At 48.3% G+C, this 21,630-nt stretch overlaps 1 pseudogene; it reads left to right on the top strand.

Moving 5' to 3' along the window:
- LOC140409399 (uncharacterized) overlaps positions 1-21,630 on the top strand; it is a 63,213-nt pseudogene that overhangs the window by 15,321 nt on the left and 26,262 nt on the right.

Below are 21,630 nucleotides of genomic sequence, written 5' to 3'. Positions count from 1 at the left end.
CAAGGCAGTTGGTGCAATTTGAGTTCAATAAAAATCTGAAATTAATGATGACCATGAAACCGTTGTTGATTGTCATAAAAACCCACCTGTTTCACTAATGCTGTTTAAGGAAGTAAACCCAAAGTCCTTACCTGGTCTGATCTACATGTCACTCCACACCCACGGCAATGTGGTTGACTCAGAACTTCCTTCTCAAATGGTCTCGCAGGTCATTCAGTTGAAGGGCAATTTGGTATAGAAAATAAATGCTAACCCAGCCAGTAATGCCCACATCCTGGAAACACATTTTTTAAACATTCAAGAACAGGCCAAGTTTCTTGTGTGCAGAATTGAAGAGATTGAGAGCGGCTTGCAAATCTGGTGTAAAGTGGACAAAGTCACGGCAGTCAACTGCAAATGGGGCTCAGTTGAGGTTTGGTACGGAGACAATTGAAGTTAAAGAGTTATCCATCCAGGTGGAAATTGACACCGTGACCAGAGGGCATTGATGAGGAGAATAGCCACTGTCAGGTAGAATGTAAATGGAAGGAAGACAAACTCACAGCATTGCTTGACACTGGTCTGGATTTTGAAGGTGTTTGTTTTAGATCTCCCACTCAAGGCAGCTGCAAATATATCATTCGGAAGAAGTTGCAACATTAGGATTAAGTTAATTGGACATCTAAATCTTTGGAACACAATCCACAGCGCATCGCAATTTACTGAGTGAAATTCTTTGGTCAGATCGATGAATGCTATGAAGTGTTCTGAGTGTTGTTCCTACTACTTTCCTGGTGTTGTTTTGCTACAACTAAAGGTTTCACACAGCAATTTCTATATTAGTGTTTAAACTTTATAATCTGGTAATGATGTCCTTCACAATTCTATTGCCCTATACCATTATTTGTGTATTAGATAGAGGAGCTATGTTGCAATGAACCATGGGAATGTCTGTGGTCACTGCAGCACTGTTCCTGGAGTGACTGGAGAGCTGGATTCCCTTCCAGTGATGGGTGGATAATCATAATCATACTTTTTATTTGTGTCACAAGTAGGCTTACATTAACACTGCAATGAAGTTACTGTGAAAAGCCCCAAGTCACCACATTCCGATGCCTGTTCGGGTATACAGAGGGAGAAATCAGAATGTAAAATTCACCTAACAAGCACGTCCTTTGGGACTTGTGGGAGGAAACTGGAGTACCCGGAGGAAACCCACGCAGACATGGGGAGAACGTGCTGACTCCGCACAGACAGTGACTCAAGGTTGGAATTGAACCCAGGCCCCTAGTGCTGTGAGGCAGCAGTGCTAACCACTGTTCCACTGTGCCATCCCATCAGTTAGCGCCACTAGCCGCTGTGGCCACTGCTGGGACTGCAGGGCGCCTGGAGGAAGCGCAGTTCTGGAGTAACTATGACAGGCTCGCTGCAGGGGGCTAGTCAAGCAGGCCCGAGTGAGCAGTGGAAGAACGGAGTCAGTTTGGTGGGTGGGTGAGGGTCTTCCTGTGCCATGAGTGAGAGCAGTCTGGGCTAGCTGGCTGAGAGACAATGCAACAGCACTGACAGGGTGACTGTGGTGGGAGCACAAATGCTGGCAACCCGAGGGAACACAGCTGGTTTGTGCTGTACTAAGTCACTGCCAGTTCCCAAGGCAGTGACAATTTTAATGACCTGTTGGAGAACAAATTGCTGTGAGAGTCTGTAAACTCCTTTGAGCATTGAGATTTGTTGCCTCTACGGCAACAGACTAAGTCTGCCTGGCAACAAGCATGGACCTTATGACCTTCGTCAGAGGCTGCACTGCAGCATTAAGACATTGAGTGGCTTCTGCCTGTGTTGCAGGAGAAGTTCCGATAGCAGCCTGATTAACTGAAAGTATGTGGTGGCTTAGGGAGAAGTGGGTTTGATGCTGCTATCACTGGAAGTAGTATGTCGAGGGAAGTGGTAGAGTTAAGTGTATGTTCTGAGTGCTAGTGAGTGCTGCAGGGTGAGTGATGGTGCATTGAGCAGCATGAGAGACTGGTAGTTTGGCTTCACGACCCTTGGCCACCCATGTGAAATCATCAAAAATCATCCAGCACCACTGCCAGATCCTCAAAGGTTGGGTTTGGGCATTGCCCTTACTTGCCAACATCAGAGCGTCTGCTATGAAGCAGAAACATTACCCCTCTCCTTTTGCCCACATCCATCACTAAGGCCTTCAGTGCAGCATCAGTGAAGCTGAGAACTCCCTCTCTGCCCTAGTGTTCAATTTATCTTGTACAGATTTGCAGCAATAGCATTGAGTATCAGCCTGCTGTGATCCAGTGCAGCTTCCTCTGAAGAGGGACAGGCTGCCTGAAAGTGTTTTAAGCTAGCTGGAACAGCTCGGCCTCCAGAAGCGGCTCATGGTCAAAGGAGTGTAGGGCATAGATGGCTCCGGTGGGCGGGTCGAGGGTGAGCAGCCAGACGGAGGCCGCCCCAGCAGGCGAGACAAAACATCTGTAGGCGTTTCGGATTGCTCAAGCCGAGGGAATAAAACCATCTGATGTTAGCTTCCCTGTTGAGTATGCAGCCAGACAGCAGTATGGGTCACACTAGGCTACATGCTCAAATTATTCTAATGAGGAGGCAGCAGAAAATTTGCTTTCTGCTTGCCTCCATGACAATGGGGCAGCTCACAATCACAGCTCCTGTGTCCAAAAAGAGCCACATACCAATTTCGAACCCATGTTCTCTACATCTATAAGTAAGTCAAATTGCATATATTTTCATGCAGAGGTGACAATGTCCTTCTGAGTGGCATAATAAGAAAGACTATGTGATTTTGTGCTATGGTAATTTGACAGGGTGGCAACATTGATATTTGAAACTTTGCTTCCAATTTTCCTTCGGCATTCCAGTGGAAATGCAATAGAAGTCACTGGAAAACAGTAAGGCACAGTCAATGCTGCCACTTCCAGCAACAGCGCCCCCCTCCTCCACACCCGAGCATTTTCATGATCTCACTATTGATCTTGTGAGAACTATAAACTCTGCCATCCCTCACAAAAAAAAGCCAATTAAGTCAGGGGATGTCCCCCACACTAGAATTTCTCACTATTCCAACATTGTTGGAGCCTGTTGTCAGAATGGAGTCCAGTCTCCTGAGGCAGGTGTGACGTCAAGATTCACAACTGATGGGGGCTGAGGGTGGGGTGCTGAGGTGGTGACTGCAGAGGAGCTAGACCAAGGAAACAGCTGGGCTTCTCGAATGATGAGGAAGCCCAGGAAATAGCGGAGGAAGCTAATGGGGTCTTGGGATGTCCATGGGCAATGGGCAACTTCCAGAACTCCCCCAGCTCCATTCATGATGGTAGGCAAGTGTTAGATTTACTAGCTGCGTGAAGCAGGTGCCAGAAGATACTTCCTGCAATGCTTCTGATGCCGACTGGCCCCATACAGAAAGGTGCCTCTTCACTGGCCCCAAATACCCTAGCAGGGTAGCAATGGAAGGCATTAAACAGCGAGTACACACCTGACTCATGATCTGTTGATTTTTGGATCCTTTGTCCTCAGAGACTACGAACATACAAACATATGAATTAGGAGCAGCAGTGGGTCACTCAGTCCCTCAAAACTGCTCTGCCATTCAATAAGATCATGGCTGATCTGATTGTAACTTCAACCTCAAATTCATGCCCACTGATAACCTTTCGCCCCCTTGTGAATCAAGAGTCTATCTAGTTCTGCCTTTAAAATGTTCAAGGACACAGTCTACCTGCCGCATCCCGCCCGTTCGGAGTGGGACGCGGCCGGTAAATGCTGGGACAGGCTTCCCGGTGGTTGTTGTGCCTTGCAAGATCTAACTAGATCACCTGTGCACAGGCCAGCTATCGGCGCGGAGCTGCGCACAGCACCCCGGCGCCGTTCTAGTCCCCGAGGATGGGGAGAATTACTGGGCCTGGAGGCCCGTTGACGACGGTGTCGCTCGCACCGGTTTTGACACCGCCGTCAACAGTTGGCCGGGATTTCGGAGAATCCCGGCCAGGGATCCTGGAAGAGGGGATGTGGGAATGCCTATAATGGGGAACCCTCAGTGACCCCATCGTGGGGAGTCCTCACTTTGGAGATGCAGGGTTATGGGTGTGTGTGTGGGGGATGAAATTGCCTGTGGGTGGGTTTTATGGGGACCCTTAATCTCACTTCGAGATCAGGGCACCCTTTCAAAATGGCGGCACGATCTCTGAGGAGCCGGTCTGGCCAGCGAGTTCAGCTCCCCAGTGATGAAAATAATTCTAGGTGTGGGCTAGCCCGGTTAGAAATTCCCCATGGGCCTGAAGAAGTGACTAAGGGCTGTTAAGTAGTCGTGGGGAACTTGCCGACAGAGCCGGGGGTGAAACTCCCAGCTAAACCCACCACAGATGACACTTTTAAACTTTCCATTAAATCGCACCCAAAGACTTTGCTTCCAGTGCCTCTTGAAGAAGAGAGTTCCAGAGACTCACAAGCTTCTGAAAGAAATACCTTCTCCTCATCTCCGTCTTAGATGAATGACCCCCTTATTTTTAAACTGTGCCTCTTGTCCTAGATTCTCTGACAAAAACAAATAACTCCACCCTGTCCATACCCCTCAGGATCTAAAAGGTATCGATCAAGTCGCCTCTTACTCTTCTAAACTCCACTTATAAGGATCTTCCTGTATATTCCCTTATTTGTCCTTTCTTTTATTTTCCCGTTGTTATCTTAAAGTCAATCAGCAGAATTCAGAAGTTACATGAGAGAACATTGTGCTAGTCTCTGCTGGTTTGCATAGGAGCTTCAGATTTGTCGGTACCAGAGAGAGGGAGATATGGTGGGACTCAGTTTGAGTGATTGGCTGATGGGCAATGAATTGGCCCAAAGGGTCGTACACTGACCAGTAACAGGTGGTGATTGGATTCTATCCCAGTGGAATGATTTTCAGAGACCGAAGGATTTTAGTTTGTCTCCTGAAAGCACAGGGACAAGGTCTCTCTGTCTCTGTGCTCTTTCCAGAAAGGTTGCATTCCTGAGCCTGCAGAGAACCTGAATGAATGAATGAATCAATAGGAAAACCATTACAGGCTGCAAACAAAGACAAGAATGTTCTCTCTCTCTTTCTCTCCACAAAGGCTATCAGTGTTGTATTTCTAGGGCAACACGGTGGCGGAGTGGGTTAGCCCCGTTGCCTAATGGCACCGAGGTCCCAGGTTCGATCCTGGCTCTGGGTCACTGTCTTTGTGGAGTTTGCACATTCTCCCCGTGTTTGCGTGGGTTTTGCCCCCACAACCCAAAGATGTGCAGGGTAGGTGGATTGGCCACGCAAAATTGCCCCTTAATTGGAAAAAATTAATTGCGCACCCTAAATTTAAGCAAAAAATGAGTGCTGTATTTCTGAAACGACAGAGATCTGAAGGAATCTCCAGTAAAAACCACAACTGAAAGCAAAGTTTGAAGAGGAGTAAGGTTCTGGGAACCACCATTTTTTCTCTTTTACTTATGATTTTTTTTCACCCCTTTCTTCCACTCCAGGTCCATCTGTCTTGTGTGAAGAGGGTGTGGGGCAAGTTAAAGCGGGGGTTCGGAATAAGCTAATAGTTAACTAGTTGCATTTGCTGAATATTTCATTTTATTCTTGTTTTACATAAACAGTAATTGTGTTTCCATTTACTGCTCTGATGACTGTAACTATTGGGCAGCCAAGGGCCAAAGACTTTGGGTATTTTTCTAAAAATCATTGGTTAGTTCACTTGTGTTGTGACTCCAGGTCAAGTAGGGCTGGAATTGATCAAGCACTAGCCCAGGGTGACGTAATACAATGAATACAAACCTAAGTATTTTGAAGTGTGGTAGCGAGTGGGAACTGCAATGCGCTGGGGATCACTTTATGGGCCAGGTTTTGGAGAACCCCAAAATATCATGGAGCTCATCTGACACACAACTTTTAATAGATTGTGGTATGGGGAGCACACGGCTCACTCTACAGGTGTGGTACAGCAGAAATGGCAAAGTATTTTTTAAAGCAAAACAATGTTTATTCTATGAACTCAAGTTCACCTTTTTGAAACATACAGTGAACATCTTAGCAACCATTAATTCAAATACAACCCCCAAAGACTACAACACTAAGTAATCCTTTAAGCTTTCTGTTTAACATCCATAAGACTTAAAACACATTTTACCAGAAGCACATCAGGTTAAAGTCACTACTGTTATTAGTTTTAAATCACCAGGATCGATTTACGGTCTTTAGGTTACAGAGAGACAGCTGTGACTGCAGCTATCCAGCTCTGAAAATGAAACTAAAACACACCCTGCAGCAAACAGCCTAAAACGAAAGTAAAAAGCTGACAGACAACCCAGCTCCACCCACTCTCTGACATCATTGCAGTAATAAACACCCATTTCTTAAAGGTACTCTCACATGACAGTCACCATCATCAACAGTCTGTCCTGGTCGACTTATATTGATGCAACAGTCAAGAAAGCCCAACAACATCTCTAATTCCTACGGAAGGTAAAGAAATTTGACATGTCTGCATCGACTCTCACAAACTTCTACAGATGTGCAATAGAGAGCATCCTATCTGGCTGCAACACAGCCTGGTATGGCAACTGCTCAGTCCAAGATCGCAAGAAACTGCAGTGTGGTGAACTCAGCCCAACCCATCACACAAGGTGCCAGCCCCACATTGATTCTGTATGCACCTCCCGCTGCCTCAGGAAGGCAGACAGCATTATCAGAGACCCCTCCGATACAGTCATTGCCTTCTTCCAGACCCTTCCATCAGGCAGAAGGTACAGAAGTCTGAAGACTTGCACATCCAGACATAGGAACAGCTTCTTCCCCACAGCTACAAGACTCCTCAACGAATCCCCCTCAGACTGATCTGTTCCCTGTAAGAACACTATTCACGATGCCCTATGCTGCTCTTGCTCATGTATTTGCTTTATTTCCTTTGTTTGGCCCTTGTTCCGCACTGTAACCAATCACTGTTTGTCGATGTACCATTTGTCAATGTTCTCTGTTGATTATTCTTTTGTCTATTATGTACGTACTGTGTACGTTCCCTCGGCCACAGAACTTTGGTACATGTCACAATAAATCAAATAAAATAAAAATAAAATCCCCAAGACTTGACCCGGCGATGCCATCACCACGATGAAACATTAATTGGTCCACTTAATGAGGCCCCACAGGATTCATGACTCAAATCATGGTTCGTTGACTGATTCGCCGGGATCTCAGTCGCAAGACCCCTGCTCAGAAGTGACAGCAGCACTTAAAATGCTCCTGTACAGCCAATCCCCCTCCGCTCACAGCCATATCGCCAGTGAGACCAGCCCCAGGCTTTGGTGTCGCCGACCTGTGATCATTGGCTGCGGTGGAGGCCAGACACGATGCCGTGTTCCCCCCGAGGGTCTCGGAGGATCAGCCACAGGGTAGCCATCGCATCTGGGAGGAAGTGACAGCGGCAGTCAGCTTGGCGAGTGTGATCAGGAGGGCGGCACCCAGTGCCGCAGGAAGGTCAACAACATCCACCGGGCTTCTCAGGTGAGTTCGCATTTGTTGTGGGCCAGGGTTTAGAAAACTCCAAAGTATATCATGAAGTTCACCTGACCTACAACTGTTTATTAATTTTGGTTACGATGAGCACAAGGGCCTGCCTTTCAGGTGTTATTCAACAGAGGCCTTAAGCACTTATAATCAAAACAAACTTTATTCTACAAATTTAGTTTACATATTTATAAACACACACAGTAAGCATTTTTATCAACTATAAACATAAATACCCCACTCAGCTCCAGTAATCTATGTACAACCCTTAATAAATTCCCCCCTTTAACTGTTCCAATTCAATAACAAAAACCAGTACCCCCTTTTCAAAAGGTGTGACCCAGCACACAGCTCTCAAGACCTGGTGCTTTGTTTCCTTTCCAAAACAGCAGGTTTGAATTCTTTCTTTTCAAATTATCAAGTAATCTGGAAACAGCATTTAAACTGATGATAGAGAGACACTCCAAGATACTTCTCTTTCTGAATATAGCAGCCAAATGTGAAAATGAAAGCAAAAACTCAGAGCTACAAACAAGCCCCAAACCAAAGCGAAAGTAAAACCAACTCCCAGAGCCACAGCCCAGCTCCGCCCACACAATGATATCACTGAAGCCATGTGATAAGACAAAAACGTTTCCTAAAGGGACATTCCCATGACACACTGGACACCCGCTCCTGCCCCCACCCCGCATACTCTTCCTCCCCCATATAGCTGATGCCACTGGCCCATCCGGGGTGCCCCCCGCCTCCCAAGAGAACACCTCTGTCAACCGCAACCTCCATCAGCGCAGACACACACATCTCGGTGGGCGAATGTAGTGGTCAGGCTTCTGGGGCACATTCTGGTGAGCACCACACAATTGCAGATGCAGATCAGGTAGAGGCAGTAACCCCCAGGCGAGACAGCAGTCAGAGGTTTGCTGGACCCAAGAACCCAGCTGGATCCCAGTCAGATGCTGAGTCTCTCGATCAAGTTTACCCGGAGCTGATGCAGACGAAAGAGTGAGGGCTTCAGATGGGAAATGTCAGCGATGCTCCAGCAGGTCTAGAGCCGATTGGAGGAGTTCCAGAGTCTACAGGCGAAGGAGATGATGCTGGCAATGCTTGGCACCAAGACCAACCTGTTAGGGTGGTGACCGCAGTGGAAGGCTTGGGGCACGACGTCAGCAGCATGAGTGTAGGTGCCCAAGGCATGGTTCAGTCAATGATGGCCGTGGCTGAGCACCTCAACAGCATGTCCGAGTCACTGGGGATGTCATCCAGTCCCAGATGGACCTTGATGAGACACTGCGGAGCATGTCCCACTCATGGGGGATATGCCCCAGTCACTGAGGAGCATCACTGAGGGGGTCAGTACCATGCTGCGAACATTGGGGAGCTGCCAGGGCTGGCAGAACTAGATGATGCAAGGGTAGCCGGGCTCGATCCAGTTGCCCATCTATCCCAAGGTGCACCCCAGGGCCCTATGGGCACCGACCGGGAAGAGGGGGCGCTGGCTGTCAGCCCGAAGCCATCCTGTGGAATGCCGATGGTGGCCACCAGCTCCCTCATGTTCCAACCCCTTGACAATAGCAATTCTCGCATTCAGCACCCGGTACAGTGTGGCCTGGCGGGGCATGGCTGTCAGCGATTGCGACAGGCCCGTCTGGCTCCAGAGCCCCAGAGGATACCTGTCAGGGACATCAAAGGTCACGGGATGCGGTAGGCAACAGGCTGCCTCCACCTCTGATGTGCACCTTGGGGACACATCTTAGATGCAGCAGTAAGCACGGAAGGCTAAGGAGGTGGAGGATCACTGAGAGGTCAATGGGGGTGAGGGCAGGTAGGAGGTAGGGGGGGTGGGTAAGTGAGGTGTAAATAGGGTAAGCTAAGGAGGGTGCTGGGAAAAGATGGGGGTATCTGGGAGTGATGGGGTGAGTGGGGCAGCATCATTGGGAGAGTGGGGCAGTTGCAGACACTTTTCGTCCCCATTAATGTCTGTTGGCCTCAATCAGTATGTCAACTCTGTCACTTTGTTCAGCAATGTAGGCCAAGCACAATACCACGCCCCATCTCACCAGTTATGGAGGTCCTGGGCTCCTCCTCCTCTCCCCCCCCCCACCCACCACCCCCCACCACCCCCCCCCCCCCCACCCCCCCGCCACAGTAGATGGGTGTGAGCTAGCATTTAGCATACAAGCAGGGGTCAGACTATGGATTGAACAAGGAATTCTAGCAGTCTGCTCTCTCTGGATTATTATCACCCTCCTGCCCTCGACCGTGACCCTGTGACAGTGTGGACACAGTCCCATTGCCCTGGAGTGGTGTTACACAGACCCTGGGAGGGAGGGAATTGGCGGTCGGGAGGGGGGTTGAGAAGATGGTGCAGGGATGAGCAGGGGAAGGCAGAGGGAAAGGGGAGGGCGGCGGGGCTGTGCGGAGAGGTGGGTGAGTATGAGGGCCTCCATGGCCCTCCGAGCTTCCTGGATCCTTGTGATTCCTGCCTGTCGCCCAGCCTCCCTGCTGGTCCTGGGGGTCCTCCCCGCCTCATCCTCCAGCGCCCCCTGGCCCGGCGCTTCCTCACCCTCCTCCTCGCAAGTGGCCACATATTCCTCCCCCTCCACCTGCAGCACGTCGCCCTGATGCTGTGCCAGATTGTGGAGGGCACAGCAGACCACCACAAAGCATGCAACCGTCCAGGGGGTGTCCTGCATCACCAGAGCGGTCGAGGTATCAAAACCGCATTTGAGCAATCAATGCATCCTCAGTGACAGCCTGGGTGGCCACATGGGCCTCGGTGTACCAGGTCTCTGTGTCAGTCACCAGACTCCGTACTGGCATCATTAGCCAGTTACTCAGCAGGTACCTCTTATCCACTAAGAGCCAAGCGACCATCCTGGAGCAGTCCTCAAAGAGACTGGGGATGCCTGACTGTCGTGCACACTCCCCAGGAAGCTTGCACAGGTGAATATTCCTCATGTGGTGGTCGCACATGAGCTGGATGTTCAGGGAGTGGAACCCCTTCCTGCTGATATTGGGCACTCCCAGATGGCGTGGTGAACACAAGGCATCATGCGTGCCACCAATTACCCCTGGAGCTGGAGCATGCCAGCGATGGCGGAGGACCCTTCTGCCCGGGCATCTTGTTGGGAATGGTCCTTGTCAAAGTTTATATAGTTTGCTGCCCAGGCAAACAGGGAATCTATGACCTCATGGCAGTAAGTTGTGAGATGCCACACAAGTCCCTGCTCGAGCCCTGGAATGATCCGGAGGGGTAGAAGTTCAGGGCTGCGGTGACCTCGATGGCCACTGGGAGCGGGTATCCTCCTCTTCCATGTGGTGCCAAGTCTGTGAGGACATGACAAAGGTGCCGCATCGCCTCCTTGTTGAGGCGGAGCCTCCTGCGGCACGCGCTGCCTGTCATCGGTTCGAAAGACCAGCGACGCCTGTAAACCTTGGGCTGTTGCGAACCTCCCCTCCTGGGTTCCTCCCTGGCCTGGTGGGCGGCTGGGTTCTCAGGGTACTGGGCGAGGCCCTGCACATGGGCCGCTAGCCTCTGTCAACGCTACTGCTGCCGTCGCCTTCCCGGTGACTGGCCGCCTGATCTGCCAGCAGCACCACTAAGGCAAGTTCCGCAGGGTCCAAGATATCGTCCATCCCGTGTAATATCTGTAGGAAATTGGGAGAGGGTGTGAGACTAACAACCAGCAGTGTCTTCCACCCTGGGACCCTCCAATCCCCCCATTGCTCACCCTCATCCAACTGCTGCTTACTGGACATCACACCCTGCACCCCAGACACCCACAAGTAATGTTACTTGGAACAGGTGCTGGTTCCCTCCCTGGTGCACTCACCCACTCTCTGGTCACGCAAATGTCCCTGGTGCTGGGACCTAGCCCCTGGATATTCGGATGTTGGCTGCTGTACCTGTGGTGTTGCCTCCCGCAGTGTTCAGGCACAGTGTCGAGGCATAATGTTCTGATTGGGATGCTAGGCAATAACTCCCACATGCTACATGACATGCCTACCCACTAGAATCCACTTGGGTGTGTGAAGTGATCACTTCACTATGATTGCCAATCCCCAATTAGCTATAGCCTTCAGCCACATGGCCAGAGGCTTCCGTAGTCAGTAGGATATATGGGTGGTCAGTGGAGCAGGCAGGCAGGGGCTGGGGTTGCCCCCAGAGTGGGGCCACATGGTCCAGGATTTCGAATGGCGGGCCATGGGTGCTGGGACACTCATCTACCCACCCCCCACCCCCGAGCCCAGCCCAGGCCATGGGCAGCCAGCCCCCCTGCCTTGCAAACCCGCACTCCCCCCCCCTGCCATGGTGGCCCATGCCGACCGAGACTGACCCCACTTCGAGCACCAGGACAGCAACCATAGTGCCCCTGAATTCTGTGCCTGTGAGTGAAGATGGCTACTCACCGACTCGGGTGCCCACAGCACCCCTTCCGCCAGCTTCATGTTTTTAAAAAAGAATACTAATCGGTGCCAGCATGACCTCTTGCTGGTGAGGTGGTTAGATTACAGGAGGCCATTAGGTAGAGGGTCCCTCCTGTTACTTGTGTGGAAATTGGGTTTAAGTGGTGATTACTGGTTTCTTGCCACGCTAAGGCGAGATCCTGATTTCACCAACAGGAGCGGGCAGGTTCAATCGCTTCAGATCTCTGTGCTTCTTGATTCTGGCCTCTCCCGCAATTTAACGGCTTTGTTGAGCCCTTGTTTAAGCGTAACACACATTAAATCGCGCCCCGAATCTCTTCCCTCGTAAAATAACCTGCCCATACCAGTGATTATCCGAGTCACCCTTCTCTGAACTGCTTCTAACACATTTACATCTTTCTTTAAGTAAGGAGAGCAATACTGTACTCAATACTCCAGATATGGTCTCACCAATGCTCTGTATAACTGAAGCATAATCTCCCTACTTTTGTATTTAATTCCCCTCACAATAAACGGTAACATTCTATTAACTTTTTCTAATTACTAGTTGTACCAGCCTTTTGTGATTCATGCACTAGGACACCCAGGTCCTTCTGCATCTCCAAGCTCTGCAATCTCTCACCATTTAGATTGTAAACTTTTTTTTTACTCTTCATGCCAAAATGGACAATTTCACATTGCCCACATTATACTCCATTTCCAGATTTTGCCTATTCACTTAACCTCTCAATCTCCTTTTGCAGCCTCCTTATGTCCTCTGCATAATTTACTTTCCTACCTATCTTTATGTTGTCAGCAAATTTAGCAACCATACCTTCACTTCCTTCATCCAAGTCATTTACATAAACTATAAAAGTTGAGGCCCTAGCACATTCCTGCCTACAAGAAAATGACCCATTTATGCCAACTCTCTGGTTCCAATTAGTTGGCTAATCTTCAATCCATGCCAACATGTTACCTCTTACACCATGAGCTTTTATTTTTGGCAATAATCTTTGATGTATGACGTTATAAAATACCTGCTGGAAATCCATGTACAGTACACTCCAGTTTTCCTTTATCCACAACTCATGTGACTCCTTCAAAGAATTCCAACAAATTGGTTAAACATTATTTCCCTTTCAGAAAACCATGTTGACTCTACCTGATTGCCTTGAATTTTTCCAAGGGGGAGGGGGCACCTCCAGTTGCTACATGGAGTCTTAAAAGGAACACCCTTCCCCCCCTCCCTTAACCAGCTGACAAATGTCACATGGGTGGGATGAATCTTTGATGCCGGGCCTTACCCTGCCGTACGTAAAATTCCAGTAGCGGCAGGAAGAGGCTCTTACATGGCCAGCCGTTGCCCTCAATTGTCGACCAGCAATAAGGCCTCTTGACACCTCCCCCACTGCTGGTAAAATTACAGAGGAGACAGAGACAGTCAGCTAGGCACCAGGAACGACTCCGCTGGCACGGCGCCCAATTTTGTTTCATACCTCCCCCCTGCCAACCCATTCCCTTGGGGGGCCTGTAAAAAGAAAGCAGAGTTCATGAAAATTCTTAGTTATAAAATAATTAACCCTGCTCAGCTAATATAAAATTTCAAAATTACCTTCAGGGCACAAGCATAGGCTGAAGAATTAATCTATAAATTTGGGTGCGGGAGGGTGTAAAGGCTGCATATCGGGGCACAACCGAGATTTTAGACTAGCTTATGGTGCACTCATGCTTGCTGTAACTTGTGAGAATGGAGTGTCAGCCTGAATGTGGAAAGAAATACAGGTCATTATGAAAGGCCTGTGGGAAGAAGAACTGTGTTGTTATTGAGTGAAAGAGTCCATTGTAGCAGGAGGCTTTCTCAGAGCACAATTTAAAAACAACTGTTCTTCACACTGACTAACCACAGTACTTTCTCCCACGTTTTCTTGATGGAGTGGGTTGATGAAAGAAAAGAGACGGTTGTCAATTATTTCTATTCGGGACCACGTGGTTCCTATGTTGTGGGGAATTCTCATTTGTAATAGTTCACCTGAAGTAATAAATTGTGCTGTGCATAATATTTCATGTTGATGTCGGAATTTCAGGCGGTCTTCATTTTTGCTTCAAAATGTTGCACAGAATTCAGACTTTGTCAAATTAAATAAAGAGAAACCGTACAAACTAACAACTGGACTGCATCATTAAAAAGTGCAAATTAATATTTAATTCAATTTAAAAAATAAACTTTTTTTTTTGCTTGATCTCTCTTAACTAGCTGCATCAAATGCTCTCTCGCTAATTTTCTTTTTGAAATTCCAGGTCACCTTATGCAACCTTCTGTTTTGTTAATTTTGCCACCAAATTTCAATGAGCTATTATTCCAGAATTGATGCTGTGATTGCATCTGCTAGCGCCTTCCTCAATCGGTGCTGCTGGAGTATGCAGCATCAAGTGGAGAGACCCCTGATTTCCCCGAAGGGGCACTTCACCAGCAGGAGCATGTCTCATATATTCATTGTAAACCCACATACTCGAAAGTCTATGTTCCATGCTGCATACTATTGTCCACTCTTCGGAGTTCCAGACTCTATTCCTGACCTGGATCCCCTCACCAACGGGATCCACGTCTTCTACACGTCAGGAGAATGATACAGCATTTTCTCCCTTAATATATCAGTCTCCAAACTGAAAATAGGTCCCTATGAGGACAAGGAAAATCCCAGCATTTTGTTTTACCCGGTCTGTGTAAATAATGACCTCGGTTGAGCAGGGCAGATGCTGCATTATTATACAAGGCTATTGTTGTGTTATGTACTCTGGGATAACACAGGCTGCAACTGGATGCAGCTTTAACCAAAAGATACTCCAGACCTTGAAGTTAGTTCAATCTGATTTCTTGAACCAGTAGCACAGTTAGCACAGTTCTCTATGAGTTCGACTCTCTGCTAACCCAAGTGTGGTTACTCTGTCTGACTGAACCAGACTAGCTCTTAGCCGCGTGCTGGAGGTGTGAGACTGTACATACACCCTGACCCACTCTGTAGATGTTCATCAGTGGAAAGAGGCGGAGTGTGAGTACCTTGTGCCTTTTATAGTGAGATACTACTCCTGAGTGTCCTGCCTGCTCATTGGTCATGTCCTGTTCTCTGTGTTCATTAGCTGCCTGTCTGTGCCTATCTGTATATCATTATCTGCATGTCTGCATATCATGACATCTCCCTTTTTAAAAAATGTTTTGTTGGCACATGGGAATGTACTTACATGTGGTGGCATATATTAACATATTTACAAGCGGTGCCGTATGTGAACGTATTTACATGTGAAGACAGCTGTCTAATGTGAGAAAACAGAACATAGCAAACAAACCAAATGTTCATAAGTCCAGTCTCTGGGGCTTGCGTCTGATCCTTGTCGACCGCCGGAGAGATGCTGGTGGGGACGACGGCGCCTTGACAGGCGGGATGGAAGCCTGATGGAGAAGAAAGTGGTTGCGGGCAGGCAACTTAGTGCAGTGCCCGTCTGTTTCATCGCACAACAGAACCATCAGCCATACGTACAACATACGAGTGGGGCGCAGCCTGTTGAACAACGGCAGCTGGAGCAGACCAGCCACCATCCAGTATCTTGATCCTGACAGTGTCTGCCGGGGATAACACGGGCAAATCGGTGGCATGAGCATCATAGCCCTGCTTTTGCTTGTTTCGGAGATGCTGCACATTCTGCAGCACCGGGAGGTGATCCAGGTTGGGCAAGTGTATGGCTGGAAGTGTCGTCCGCAGGTCCCTGTTCATCAGGAGTTGAACCAGTGACATGCCAGTGGACAGTGGGGTCACCCTGTGAGCGTCGACATGCTAAAGCAACATTTGGGCTTGTTCAGCTTCAGGTTATTGGCATGGACACGGCTGAATACCTGCTGGAGACAGGAAACATGCTCTTCAGGGATCGTGGGCCATATGATGATGTCATCCACGTACACACGAACCCCTTCAATGCCCTCCGTCATCTGCCCCATGATGCGATGGAAGATCTCCGATGCCGAGACAATGCCAAACAGCATGCGATTATAGCAGCATCTGCCAAACGGTGTGTTGAAGGTGCAGAGCCTTCTGCTGGACTCATCCAGCTGGATTTGCCAAAATCCATGTGACGCACCTAACTTGGTGAAAAAACATGCGTGTGCCATCTCACTGGTGAATTCCTCCCGCTTCGGGATGGGGTAGTGTTCATGCGTGATATTCTTATTGAGATCCTTGGGATCAATGCAGGTGTGTAGGTCTCCCGAAGGCTTTCTAACACATACCATCGAGCTGACCCAGTCAGTCGGTTCGGTTACCTTGGAAATGATGCCCTGTTGCTGAAGATCCTTGAGCTGTGCCTTCAGGCGCTCCCTCAGCGGAGCCGGGACCCGGCATGGTGCGTGGACCATAGGCTTGGCATCAGGTCATAGCAGAATCTTGTATCGATATGGCAGCATGCCCATCCCGTCGAACACATCCGGATACTGATCGAGGATGTCGTCAATGCCGGCCTGAAGATCCCCATTGGAGCATTGCATCCGGGAGATGGCCTGCACACTCTCTGCCTCATGGGAGGCAGGTTTCTCATTTTCCGCCGATTTGTACTGGGCAAAGCGATTTTTGGCGTGCTCATGCACTTTGCATGTTTCAATCGCGACTGGCAGGGTCATATGCTTGATTTTCAGTAGCTGCTCTCTCAGAGGATCAGAATGAACTCCAAAAACGATTTGTACTCTTATCATGGAGTCAGCAAAATCACCAAAGTTGCAGGACAGTGCTAGCAGGTGGAGGTTAGTTAAGAAGGAGTTGAAAGGTTCATCTTTACCTTGTAGACGCTGTTTGAATATGTAGTGCTCGAAGATTTCATTGGTGTCCACTTCACAGTGACTGTCAAACTTGTCCAGGGTGGTCTGAAACTTTGTCTTGTCCTGGCCTTCAGTGAAGTGAAAAGAGTTGAAGAGTTCGATGGCTTGATCACCCGCTGTTGAGAGAGAAGCGCGATCTTGCTTTCATAAGATGCACCTACGAAGTCTGAAGCTTCGATATACAGCAGAAACTTTTGCTTGAATGTCCGCCAGTTGGCACTAAGGTTGCTGGAGGTCCTGAGCTGGTGAGGAGCCTGAATCTTCTCCATGGTGCCGGGATACATTCGCTGGTCGTCACGGAACGGACTGAAGTAAACCACCTAGATTAAGCAGTCCCCTGGTAGCATGTTGTGTTATGTACTCTGGGATAACACAGGCTGCAACTGGCGCAGCTTCAACCAAAAGATACTCCAGACCATGAAGTTAGTTCAATCTGATTTATTGAACTAGTAGCGCAGTTAGCACAGTTCTTTATGAGTTCGACTCTCTGCTAACCTAAGTGTGGTTACTCTGTCTGACTGAACCAGACTAGCTCTTAGCCATGTGCTGGAGGTGTGATACTGTACATGCACCCTGACTCACTCTATAGATGTTCATCAGTGGAAAGAGGTGGAGTGTGAGAGCCTCGTGCCTTTTACTGTGAGATACCACCCCTGTGTGTCCTGCCGGCTCATTGGTCATGTCCTGTTCTCTGTGTTCATTAGCTGCCTGTCTGTGCCTGTCTGTACATCATTATCTGCATGTCTGCATATCATGACAGCTATAATTATGGCAGTGGTCTGCCTGGTTAACTAATTTCACCACTTGTATGGTTTGGATAGTCCAGACCTAATCTCATACTTCCTCAGTGGCAAGAGTAAGTGATGTGCGTTGCTGGTGAGTGTCCGCAAGTAACGCTTCGGACTGATGTGATGGTCTAGTTATGCTGGGTCACAAGACAGTAACAGCTATCTCCAGTACTGTTATTTTAGTGTCTGCTTTGTTCTGTTCACTTGCTGACATATTTGTTATCATTTTCTCTGATGGTTGGAGGCATCCAATACTCCAGGCCCCAGACGGGCAGCACCCTGAGCTGTGCCTGCTCCAGCCTGGCTCATACGCCAGAGCTCTCCCTCAGCATGTTTGCAACCGCTTCATGTAATGTGCACGCCTTTGGCATATATTGCAGTTATACTACCATATTGGAAGTTTGAAGAGCCTGTAAGTGAGTGGGAACCAAGTGATTACCTGTGTGTGATTAAATATACAGACATCAATGCAGATTGTTTGGGTGAGAAGCTTGCTGTGTTGGACGCCTTTTCCAAATAATCAAGCAAGAGTAGCTGAGTGGAGACTTCAACCCATTTTAAGTAAACAGACTCATTTCTCCGTTGAGATGACAAAGGAATAGCCTACACAAATACTCCAAAATTCCAAATAATTAATTTACTATATTTGCAATTGCTAAGTACATCTGAGAAATGAGCCTCCGCTTTTCATTTGTGCATGACATTAAGTTTATCGCTTTATTATTGCTGGCTTTAAAAACAATGAAAATCAACCTATCAATTCCAGGTCCCAGCAGTTTTAAACTGATCCTTGGGATTTTAACTGGAATTACAGCAGAGCCTTCCAAGAGAGTCAAACAAAATCGTCCCTTCACCGGGCCCCTCGTGCTTGATTTAAGTCGTCTTGGTTCCAATCGTGATAACAAAGAGATTAGTAAAATGTGGAATATTGCTGTAAGATAGGAATGGACAATTTATCCATGGTTACAGCTAATTTCTACTCTGTCACTAAAAGGAGTAAAGAGGTCAGCAGAACGTAAAAATCAAACAAGTACAACATTAATGACGCCAATGAATAGGTCAGGACATGGACATCTTTAGCTCCTGAGTGTTACGTTAGTGCACAAAATAATGAGGTCCAAGATCAGAGGAAGTACTTTGACTAACCAATAAATAAAAAAATTAAATCTCAATATCTGCCAAAAGAGGGAAGTGTAACAAATTGATACTTTGAATCATCACGTTTTCTAAAACCTTTTTTATTTCACTTCTCTTCAGAACCCACACAAGATGCTTAACAGCATGCACCAAAAGCATGAGTCATTTCCTTTGATTTTTTTCCCATTCATTCTTATGAGGAAGTGGCGCCTTATTATTGTAAAACCACAATAATGTGCCAACATTTAAGAATGAACTACAAAGAGAGTTCCTGAATGGAAATGTATGTCTTCTATTCATGGTCGGTGGACTTGAGTTCAAATTGTGGTTGCCACTATGCTCCCCATGTTTTAGACTTCAGTTATTGTTCCCAGTCTTTAGATGTTTCTGATTGTTTTTGGAACAATTTAATCACAAACTTTTATTGAAGGAACTTTCTCCATAACTCCTGATCAGGGGCGCGATTTAACAAAAAAATGAGTCCCGTTGTGGGAGGGTTTAGCAAGCGCCGGGAACTACCCCAATATCGAATGGGACTGTTATTTTTTTCGGGCCTTAACAGGGAAGGCCTCGCTGGGCCACACTTACCTTCATTTCCTGCACTGAGCAGCTCTGCTCGCCTGTGCAGGAAGAGTTCAGGTCACCATTCTTATCTCTCGATACCCCCAACGTGAACCCTGGACTCCTCCAATGCCACAACTGTTGGGAGATCCTTGAGCCCCCACACCCCACCTCATGAGGGCAGGGCACCCCGTGGCCCAATCCCCAGCCGGGCAAAATGCCACTTTGACACCATGCTACTGCCCACCTGGCAGTGCCTCTGGGCACCATGGCAGTGTCAGGCTGACACCTTGGTGACACTGCCAGGGTGTGCAGGTGGCACTGCCAGGCTGACCATGCCAAGGTTCCCAGGTGGCATCAGCAGTACCAGGGTGCCACCCTGCCCAGAGGCCAACCACCTGTGGGCCTCCAATCACCTGGGCAATCCTCCCAAGTGCCCTTCAGCCTGGTCCTTGTTTGTGGAGGCCAGTTTTTCTTTGTGCCCAGCTGGGGCCTCCTCGGCGAGGGGATTCGATCTCGGACGCTGGTTAGACCTAGCAAGTGCACATTCAAGTGTGCCTAACTGCACACTGAAATATGCAAATTTAGGTCTTTACCATTGTGGGCAGGGTCCAGATTGCGAGACAGGCATTTCGCAAGATTTACCGGCCGTGTTGTGTCCCGAGTCGGGCGAAACACGCTCATTGGATCACACCCCAGGAATCCTCATTGAGAAATACATTAATGCCAGCACATTTATAAATACAGTGGGCAGGATTCTCCGTTTGGTAGGCGGTGGATGCGATTCAACCACCACGTTATGCCCAGTGCGGATCCGGGCATGTCGGTTAAATAGCAGAAAAGGCCAAATTCGAGATACGGGCTGGGCGCGAATCACTTTGCTATCTAACTGGCCGCTTCTGATGGTGAGTTCCGGATCTAACCCAAATAACCCCAATTTGCATTCGTTTCCATCTCATTAGGGAGATCGAAGTCGAATGTGATGGCCTCCCAGGAATTAACCGACTCCCAGCAAGGAATCACACAGGCGTATTTTACTATTACTTTTTAAAAACATGAAGCCAGTGCAATGGCTGCTGAGGGGAATTGAGGAGCTGAGCAAGCATTTACATTTTCTGGCATGCAGCTCCAGGTCACTGGAGCAGCTGTGCCAGTGCTCAAGAGAGTGGGGGGCCCCTCAGGGAGTTGGGCTTGGCCAGGAGGCTGAAGCATCCAGGTCGGGGGTTGCCCCTGGGCCAGGGGGTGTAAGGGGCTTTGCATCTCTGAGAACTTCAAACCATCTTTAAACATTGTGGACACCCATAACAGGGTCTACCTGCTCTCTGTCTGTCATACCCATCACTTCCAGGACAGAATCCTATTCTTGGTTATCTGCTGAAGGTCACTTTGACTCACTTTGACTGGGAGCAGCCTCTAACTTCACAGCTGAAGGCCATTGCTAATAAGGAATTGACATTGTTAGTTATGTGAGCACTTCACAGCTGCAGGTTGTGTTTGCTACTTGCTCCTGCTGGTGGTTGCAGATGCCTGTAAGCTGCTGTTGCTCTTTCCTTCCTTTTCTGTAGCCAGAAAGAAGGACAATTGTTTCTAAGATACCTGAGTCCTGGAACACCAGGGGAAGGAGAAATATGAGTCCAGAAGGCAATCCAGTTTGAAGCAAGAAGATGCTGTGGGACCTGGCATGCAACATTGTTCCAAATGGGCCACCTGCTAACGTCATTGAAGAAATGCTTTTGCAGATTGCTGATGCTTTTAATGCTGGTACGGTGAGTGCTGCATGTAACTGGCACGTCAACGCCGGTTAAACACGCTGGAAGTCAAAGATGTTCAACTGCTCCTTGAGCGCCAGTGGAATATGTGGATGCCAGGATTTGATTTCAGTGAGATTGAGCCGCGTGGGAGGGCCTGCACAGCTGCGGCTCCTGGACGGAGAATGGCACTGATATGTGGAAAAAGTCACACATTGATGGACAGATCATTTTGACGACAAAGTTCTGGACATGATAACGCATTGTCAGGCTTATTCTCCATTTCTGTTGAGGAATCTGCGAGGGGTGATATTGTGTGTTTGTTTTTTATTGTGAAAATGAACTGGTATGGCTTTGTATTGGTACCAATATGGAATGGCAATGTCCCCTTGTTGTTTACTGGTTAGTGTGATATGTGGAATAATATGTCGTTGATTTTCAAATCTTTGTTACTGTTGACCATTTAATAAACAAAATATTCTCAAGTGGCTGCAGGGTGTGTTTACTCTGCTCTTGCTTGTGGCTGCGATGCCTGAAGGCTGAGTGTTTGTTCGCTGCCACCTTTTCTGCTTCTGTGGCCTGGAGTAAAGAAAGGGAGGGAGTAAAATG

Source organism: Scyliorhinus torazame, chromosome 3 (assembly GCF_047496885.1).
Source record: "Scyliorhinus torazame isolate Kashiwa2021f chromosome 3, sScyTor2.1, whole genome shotgun sequence".
Classification (NCBI taxonomy): domain Eukaryota; kingdom Metazoa; phylum Chordata; class Chondrichthyes; order Carcharhiniformes; family Scyliorhinidae; genus Scyliorhinus; species Scyliorhinus torazame.
This window is presented reverse-complemented; position numbering and strand designations above follow the sequence as displayed.